Below are 9,317 nucleotides of genomic sequence, written 5' to 3' on the forward strand. Positions count from 1 at the left end.
TCTCACTGGCCCCCACAGGCTGGTGTACCCACTCCTGTGGCTGGGGAGCAGAGCTGTGGCCAGCCCTGGGTGCAGGTAGGAGGTCCATGTACCAACAGGGAAGGGGACTTTGGGCAGACAGCCTCGGACCTCTGCAGTCCACACCCATACTAAATTGTCTGCTTGCGTGCGTGTGTTTCTGAGGCCTCCCTGGGACCAGGGTGGTTTGTCTGACGGTGGCTTCAGCTAATCTTAAGCACTTCACGTAAGACCTCTTCTCCACCTGAGGTGCACACAGTATTGTGACCTCTCACAAGCTGTTCAGAAGGCTGTGCAAATACAGCTAGTCCCTGGCTCACGATGGTTCCACTTATGACCTTTTTGACTTTACAGTGGTGCAGCAATACGCATTCAGTAGCAGGTGGTATGAGACTCTGCCTCAGTGCCGGGCAGCAGCATAGAGCCGCAGCCCCTAGTCAGCCAGGCAATCCCGAGGGCAAATAACTGACACTCCACAGTGTCCCGTGTTGCCAGAGGACTCTGCCCAACTGTAGCTAATGTGAGTGCTCTGAGCACGTCGAAGGTAGGCTAGGCTAAGCTATGATGTTTGCTAGCTTAGGTGTATTAAATACATTTTTAACTTACAATGGGTTCATCAGGATGTAATCCCATGGTGAGTTGAGGACCACCTGTATGCAGCTGACAGGTGACATGGGTAGAGCCTTGGGCGGCAAGTTGGCTTCTTGCCAAAGCAGAGCTCATCCTCAGGACTCCAGCCCTTTGGTGATGGAGACTTCCAGCACTGACCCCATCTGGTTCTCTCTTTCCTGGCCTGTGGGAGATGACACTCCTGGGTCCCTCACAGTTAGGGGGTTGAAGGACTTGTGAGCTGAAGGACTGTCTGTCACCTCCAGGGGGAGGCATTTACCTGCCAGCCTGATTCTCCCACTCTTCCCTATCACAACGACCATGTGGGAGGTCTTGGGTGGAGACAGAGCCACGCCTGGACCCTGCCTAGCACTAGGGCAATTGCTCCCCTGAGAGTTGCCCAGATCTGAAGTGCACCTTGTGTAAGGGGGACATATACCTTTCTTGTGCTCAGATCTTAGATTTGTCACTGTTTGTTGCTGCGGTATGTTTGTTGCTTCTGACACCTTAGCAGTCCTTTGGCCAATCTGAAGCCCTGCCAGGCCCTGGGTTGGGCTCGGTCTGCTCATCCCCTCAGTCTCTTGAACCAACATCTCTCCAGTCTCTGCCGCCGCACCAGCTAAGGTCTTAATGGCTGATGTGGGCTGCTCCTGTGAAGCCTTGGGTTAGCCTCATTTCCCCACCAAACATTCTTACTATTTTTTTAAAAAAATTTATTTCAAGATATTATGAGGGTACAAATGTTTTGGTTACATTTTATGTCTTTGCCTCACCCAAGTGAGGTTTAGAGGCATGCTAGAGGCATGTCCTTCCCCTCTACAACACACACCGTGTCCATTCGTTGTGAGTTTATTCCCCCCCCCCCAATCCCTGGAGAATATTACTACCATGTGAGCACCATAGTGTTGATCAGTTAGCGCCAATTTGATGGCGAGTACACGTGGAGGCTGTTCCTCCCATCTTATGATACCTCACTGCGGATACTGGGTTTAAGCTCAATCCAGGAAAATATACGAGGTGCTAGATCACTGTCGTTTCTTATAATTGAGTAATAAATATTTGATTGTATACATATACCAAATTTTAGTAATTCACTCATGGATTGAGGGGCACTTGGGTTGTTTCCACATCCGTTCGATCCAGCAATAAATAGCACTATTAGGCATCTACCCAAAAGAGCAAAAGATATTCTTTATTTTTTCTTTCTTCTTTTCTTTTTTTTTTTTTTTGAGACAGAGTCTCCCTCTGTTGCCCGGGCTAGAGTGCTGTGGCATCAGCCTAGCTCACAGCAACCTCAAACTCCTGGGCTCAAGCAATCCTCCTGCTTCAGCCTCCCAAGTAGCTGGGACTACAGGCCTGTGCCACCATGCCCAGCTAATTTATCTATATATATATTTTAGCTGTCCATATAATTTCTTTCTATTTTTAGTAAAGACTGGGCCTCGCTCTTGCTCAGGCTGGTCTAGAACTCCTGAGCTCAGAGCAACCTCCCGCCTGGGCCTCCCAGAGTGCTGGGATTACAGGCGTGAGCCACTGCGCCGGGCCAAGAGCAAAAGACATTCTACAATAAAGCCATCTGCACCCGAATGTTTATGGCAGCACAATTCACTGTTGCATTCTCTTACTCTTAAACCTAACCGGCTGCGCTTCCGCCGGGGTCCCTCCCCTGGACCCTGGCTGTCCTGGACCTGTGCTGTCCCGTTCCCTGCATGGGGCCGTGCTCTCCAGCGCACAGGTGCAGACCACGCCAATCCTTTAAGGCGGGACCCAATTCCTGCTCCTGGAGGACTTTTCCCAGCGCCCAGCCCGGGCGCCGCGGCTGTACTTGCTGCTTCACCTTCGCATGGCTTCCGCGCTTGCCGGCCTCCTCCCAGAGGGCAGGTCGGGAGTGCAGCCTCGCCCAAGCCTGCGGACTGTCACCTGCGCCCCATCCCACTTTAGCAGAAAGGTTGATGCTTCAGGCCCGCAGGCAAGTCACGCGGGACGAAGACGCCCCTCCGCGCCCCAGTCTTTGGCTGTGAGCGGGGGAGCCCGCAGTGCCTGGGACACCCGGAGCCGCGCCCGGCGCAGTTGCCTCCGCTGTGGCACATGTGGCCGCCAGCCAGGCAGCGGGAGAGGGCAGCCTGCGCCGCCCCGCGGCCCTTCGCTGTCCTGGGAACCGCCCGCGGAGCCAGCGGAAAGCGGGAGTCAGAGTCAGCGCGGGCCCGGAGGTCATGGTGACCCGCCAGGGAGGGAGCCAGGCTGGCTGCGGGCGGGGCCGGCGGCGCCTGCAGACCCAACGTGGCAGTGGCCCCAGGAGCACAGCTGGGGCCCCCCAGCCATGTAGCTCGCACCTCCCGCGAAGCAACGCAACGCCTTGGCCTTAGCCAGAACCTATTTTTAACACATTAGCTGCCCTGTGAGTTGTATTTCACGCATGCTAGTTTTGAGCCAAGGGCCTCGTGAAGCGTATGTAACTCACACGTCTCTTCACCTTGGGAGCCCTGTGAACTAGTTTTCCAGTTGCATATGACTCACGCACAAAAAACAATAAAAATAAAATTTTCATTAAATTAGAAAGGATCATTTTGTTTTTGAAGCTTTTATTCTATTTTCGAAATAAAACACCGTGGCCCCAAGGAAAAATATTTATTTTCTAGTGTGGTAGTCAATGTGTTAAACCTGGAAGATGGCTAGAGACCAGTTTGCAAAGAAAGCCCTTTAATTAAAAAGGAGGTACGTGAATGAAAAGAAAACCAAGGGACATTAGTATACGACAAGGTGTTGGCCACACAAGTCCTCAATGTGTTTTAAATGGGCAGGGCGGCTAATTCCACTAATCCCAGGGGCTGATTAAGCACTTGCCAGTAGTGGGAGAACAGCTGCTGGTGGTGGAGGTGATGATGATGATGATAGCCACTGTTTATCGTCTTCTTTTTTTTTTTTTTTGAGACAGAGTCACACTCTGTTGCCCAGGCTAGAGTACCGTGACGTCAGCCTAGCTCACAGCAGCCTCAAACTCCTGGGCTCAAGCAATCCTCCTGCCTCAGCCTCCTGAGTAGCTGGGACTACAGGCATGCGCCACCATGCCCGGCTAATTTTTTTCTATATATTTTTAGTTGTCCAGCTAATTTCTTTCTATTTTTAGTAGAGACGGGGTCTTGCTCTTGCTCAGGCTGGTCTAGAACTCCTGAGCTCAAAGGATCCGCCCGCCTCGGCCTCCCAGAGTGCTAGGATTACAGGTGTGAGCCACCGTGCCCGGCCTAGATCATGTTTTTTAAAATCCAGTCTGACAGTCTCTGCCTTTTGATTGGGTTGTTTAATCCATTCACATTTAACATTATAGTTTGATTTATATCTGTCATTTAACTTTTTGCTTTCAATAGGTCTCATATCTCTTTGTTTGTTTGTTTGTTTGTTTTAGAGACAGGGTTTTGCTCTGTTGCCCAGGCTGGATTGCAGTGGTGTGATCATAGCTCATTGTAACCTCAAACTCCTGAGCTCAAGTGATCCTGCCTTAGCCTCCTGACTAGCTAGGACTATAGGTGCATGCCACCATGATTGGTTAATTTTTTAATTTTTATTTTTATAGAATTGAGTTCTTGGTATGTTGCCCAGCCTGATCTTGAATTCCTGGCTTCAAGTGATCCTTCCACCTCTGCCTCCCAAAGTGCTGAGATTACAAGCATGAGCCACTGAGCCTGCCCCTCATGTCTTTTTGTTTCTCAATATTCTTTTACATTAAAAGTAATATTTTTTAATGTAGCAGTTTAATTTTATTAATAATTTTTTCACTCTTCTTTTAGTTATTTCCTTAGCAGCTGTGCTAGGTCTTACCACATCCTAAATTATTAGTGTTAGTTACATATTTATACTAGCTTAATTCCGGTGATATATAGAAACATTTCTCCTATATAGCTCTAGTCCCTTTACCTCCCTTTTTGTGATATTATTGTTATATAGATTACATTACTGTTACAAACCCAAAGACTATTATAATTGTTACTTTTTGTATTTTTATGTCTTTTAAAGAAGTTGAGAGAGAGAGAAGAATAGGTCAATATTTATAGCTTCTGTTATAGTAACCTCTTACTTATCACCTCTCATTCTCTTCTTTTACTCCTGTGGATTCAAGTTGCCATCTGTAGTCATTTTCTCAGCCCAATTCAGCTTTGTTGCCACCCACCTCCTTTTATTGTTATTGACAAATATATGTGAAACTATACATCCTACACATATCATTTTACATAATTGCTTTTAAAATCAGTTAATAGAAGAAAGATAAAAAACATGCATTTTACAGTACCTTTTGTAATTACACAATATAATTAATACTGATGCTTTTTTTTTTCTCCTGTGGATTCTAATTATCCTGTGGGGTTACTTGCTTTCAGCCTTAAGAACTTCCTTTAGTATTTCTTATAAGGGGAGAGGTGAAGTCTGCAGGCAACAAAATCTGTCAGTTTTTGTTTATCTGGGAATGTCTTTATTTTGCCTTCATTTTTGAAAGATAGCTTTGCTGGATATATGATTCTTGGTTGACCATTTTTTGTTTTTCTTTGAGCACTTTGAATGTGTTATCCCATAGCTTTTTGGCCACCATTGTTTCTGAGGAAAAGTCAGCTGAGAGCGTGAGAAAGAAACCCTGGGAGGAGCCCACCTGGCGTCAGAACAAATATCAAACACAGCCATCCCTCAGCTGTAGTGTAAGTGCCGTGTAAGTAGTTATACTTTGTTGTTTAGGGGATAATGACAAGGAAAAAAGGACTGTACATGTTCAGTACAGATGAACTGAACATTTTCTTCAAACGTTTTCTATCAGCAGTTAGTTGAATTAGTTAGTTGAATCCATGGATGCCGAACCCACTAACCCACCAACCCTACCCCTCCTCTTACAGCAGCCCCTACGCTAACTTTCCTGCCTTCTCTCTTACTAGGGAGGAAACTGGCCTGTGAATTCCCTGGGCAGATCCCCAGCATTTGCTGAGCCCAGCACGAAGCAGGCTCCAGGCAGTGTTGGTGGAAGGGGTGCCGGCTCCATCTACTGGGCGCCCCTTTCCCCCTTCTCTGCCTGACAAGGTCAAGGCCCCCAGCAGCTCTCACCACCCCCTCAGAAGTCTTCCTTCCCAGCAGTCCCTGCCTTGGGCGGGGCTGAGCCCCAGTGCTTTGTGGAGCTTCTCCCAAGGCACACCCAGCCACACTCCCTGGGAATTACACAGCAAGTAGTCACCTCTGATCCACAGCAAGGGGCATGCCCGGGCTGGGACTGCTTGCCCAGCTCACCTGGGCGCACAGAGGAGGGCAAAGTTGCTGATCATACCATCGACTGGGTCTTCGTGGGCATTGGGGCTGATCAAAGATTCTGACATCTGGGAATCAAACACCCACGCAAGCAGATGAGGCACAGGTGAGGTTGCCTGTGACAGAGGTGAGAATGTGAGCTTGGCCTCCAAGAGGAAGGGAGCAGAAGGGAGGCATGAGACAGGGAATGCTCCAGGGAGGAGGGACACACAGGTCTGTGCAAACACACCACAGGGCATAACGGGATTCTGTGCTTCTATGCAGGTGCCTAACTCAGAGGTGTAAGCCCTGTGTGCAATGGACAGACATCCACCTGGGCTCCAGGTAAGGGGGAATTGTCGTAAGGTTGTGGGGGCTATTGCATGGGCACCAGGAATATGACAAGGCATATTCCTGTTTCAGGTAACTGAAACTATTTGCTGGCGGAATGTAAAACCATACACGCTCTTTGGAACACCGTTCGGCAATTTCTAATCAAGTTAAATATACACTCACTTGATGATCTAGCAATTTCACTCTTTGTATTTATCCAGAAGGAACAAAAGCCTGTGTCCACCAAATGTTCACCAATGTTCATAGCAGCTTTGTTCCCAAACTGTAACCGGCTCCAGGAACAAATTCCAAGGACCCCTATATGTTTTTTTATAATCCTCTCCCTTAACTGAACTTTTGAGTTGTTGCCCAGAAATGACGGATTTTCTTTAAGATGAAGGAGTTGAGATTCTGAAGGCCCCTGGGCAGACTTCCAGGACCCAGCATGGCCCTCAACCTGCCCCAAGGCACGTGGCCCCTCCTTAAAAAGCCCATGGTCTCCATGAGTCGGGGAGATGGGTTTGCAGCAGCTTCTCCTGTTCTCCCGACAAGATGTTTGTCATATTAAAAATTCTTCTCTTCCTTGGCAACCGTCATTGCTTCAGTAATGGGATGTTTGTGCAATGAGCAACTGGACCTAGACTGAAACCCCCTTGCGGTTTTGACAACAAAACCGGAAACACCCTGAATGTCTGGTAAGAGGAAAATAGGCCTACAGCGGTGGCGTAGTTATACAGTGGAATACTGCTCAGCAGTAAAAACATGCAGACTGCTGATGCCCACAACAATGCAGATAGATCTGAAAAACATCAAGTAGAGCAAATGAAAACTGACATGAAATAGTACAAATTGTGATCCCATTTGTATGAGGTTTAAGAACCGACAGAATAAATCTAAAGTCAGCGAAACCTGTGCAAAGCTGCCTCTTGGGGTGGAAGGGCCATGGGGAGGAGAGATCTCCAGGGGAAACACTCTGGATCTTGGCTGTTCTCTAGTGGGAACACTCTGGATCTTGGCCGTGATGACCAGGGGGGATACCTTTGCCAAGACTCATTGAACTGTATGTCTGATATTTGTGCATTTTCATGTATGTAAAATAGAATTCAGTAGAAACAGTAGAATTAATTTTATTAGAAAGCACTTCAGGTTTGAAGGCAACATTCCTTACTCTAGGTGCCACAATGTAGAGTCACAGAAAGTCCTTGAGTTTCCAGATCTGAGCCCCTTGACAGGTACGGGGCCCCTTCAGGGAAAGACCCTGCTGTGTTACCCCAGCTACATATTGCAAACCTCCTCCTGGGGCCTGTGGCCTTTCTCCAGAGTGACTGTGCCCTGGAACAAAAAGGCTTGTTCTGGTAAATGTCTCCTCCGCATAAGGACTAGAGGAAAGGAATATCTTGATAATTCGGGGACTACTTGGCCCTGGCTCTGAGACGTCACTAATTTACAGGATTTAAAAACATTACCATGGCCCAGTAGTCAAAGTGGGGACTTGTGGAGGTCTGATGATAAAAAGAGTTTGGTCCCAAGTGTGGATTTCCATGGGGCTGGGGTGTCTGTGGGCTCCCCGGGGGTCATTTCCCCAGTTTTTGAACGTACAGTTGGAATAGTTATGCTCAGCAGACAGCAAAGCCCCATGTTGGCTCTTCTTCGTGGAGCGATGCTATTTCGGTAGGAAGTGGAAAGAAAGTGAAAGTCCTGGAAATTCCCCTCCTTACCATGATAGTAAATCAAAGGTAATTAATTCTGAATCTTAGGGAAATTGCAGAGATTAGTATCACTACCAAGGGTGGAAGATCCTATTATGTCCCTGTATTACTGGCCTGTTTGACCTCTATGGAAGACAGATGCATCTTGGAGAAAATCAGTGGATCACAGTAAATATAACCACCTGCTGACTCCAGCTGAAGCTGCTGTTCTAGACGAAGCTTCTTGGCTGGAGCCACTGACGCAGCCCCGGGGAACTGAGGGTTGGCTCTTGATCTCTATGTCAATTTGCAAGGACCAGCAGAAATAGTTTGCTGGTGTCTGGGAGTGCAAACAGCACACCTTCCCATTTTGCCTCAGGGTTTTGTCGGTTTTCTGCTCTCTGCAGAGATGTCGCAGAGCACCACACTGGATCACACCACTGACTGCACCAGGTGAGCGGGGCCAACCAGCGCGTCAGGAACCACGGTAGGACACAAAAGTAGAAGATTAACCCCATAAATATTCAGGGGCCCACCACCTTGGTGAGATTTCCGGGGATCCTATGGAGCATTTCAAGACATCCCAACAAAGTGAAAGATAGGTTGTTATTCCCAAAATGAGGCATGGTGCTTGCTGAGATGTTTTGCCATTTGAATGTGCTATCCCAATGTGTTTACCAAGGAGCCTTTAGGGCTACCACTTGTGAGTGGGGTCCTCTGGGCTCATCACCTAATGGAGCCAATGGTGCTCAAGTGTTTGTGGCCAAGAGCAATGTGGCAGAGAGCCCCAGTAGGTGAATCATGGTGTAGAACTCCAGGTTCTGAAACAAAGCCATGCCTTCTACATAAAACTATTCTTTCTAAGAAACAGCTCCTGGCATACTGTTGGGTTCTGGTAGGGCCTGAATAGACGACCAGGGGACATCAACTGACTCTGCAATCCTGAGATGCCTTTCAGGGACTGGGTGTGGTCTGACCTGCCCATCCATAGGTTGGGCACATGCAGCTGCAATCTGTCATTAGGTGGAGAGGGTATGAGAGGCTGGACTGGAGAAGACCCAGAAGGCACATGTCAGTGCGTGAGCAGGCGGCACAGACCCCTGTGACGCGTACTCCTGCTTGTGTTGCCTCCTTTCCCTCAGTCTACGCCTGTGGCTCACAGGAAGTTCTCCACAACCAGATGGCCCAGGAGAGCTGCCTTCAGATGGCTCTCCAGGATATGCTGGTACCAGTGAGGGTGGGATATGGAAGCATCACAACTCCAGGCTGGAGTGTCCTTGAAAGACGGCGGGAAAGGGAAATTGTTCCAGTGGATAGAGCTTGAGCAGAGCAAACTGCTATTGCTTTTCTGGACTGAGAGCCAGCCAGAAGAGTGGACCTACACCAGTGCTTCTCAGCAGTGGATGACCC

Source organism: Lemur catta, chromosome 9, assembly GCF_020740605.2.
Source record: "Lemur catta isolate mLemCat1 chromosome 9, mLemCat1.pri, whole genome shotgun sequence".
Taxonomy (NCBI): Eukaryota; Metazoa; Chordata; class Mammalia; order Primates; family Lemuridae; genus Lemur; species Lemur catta.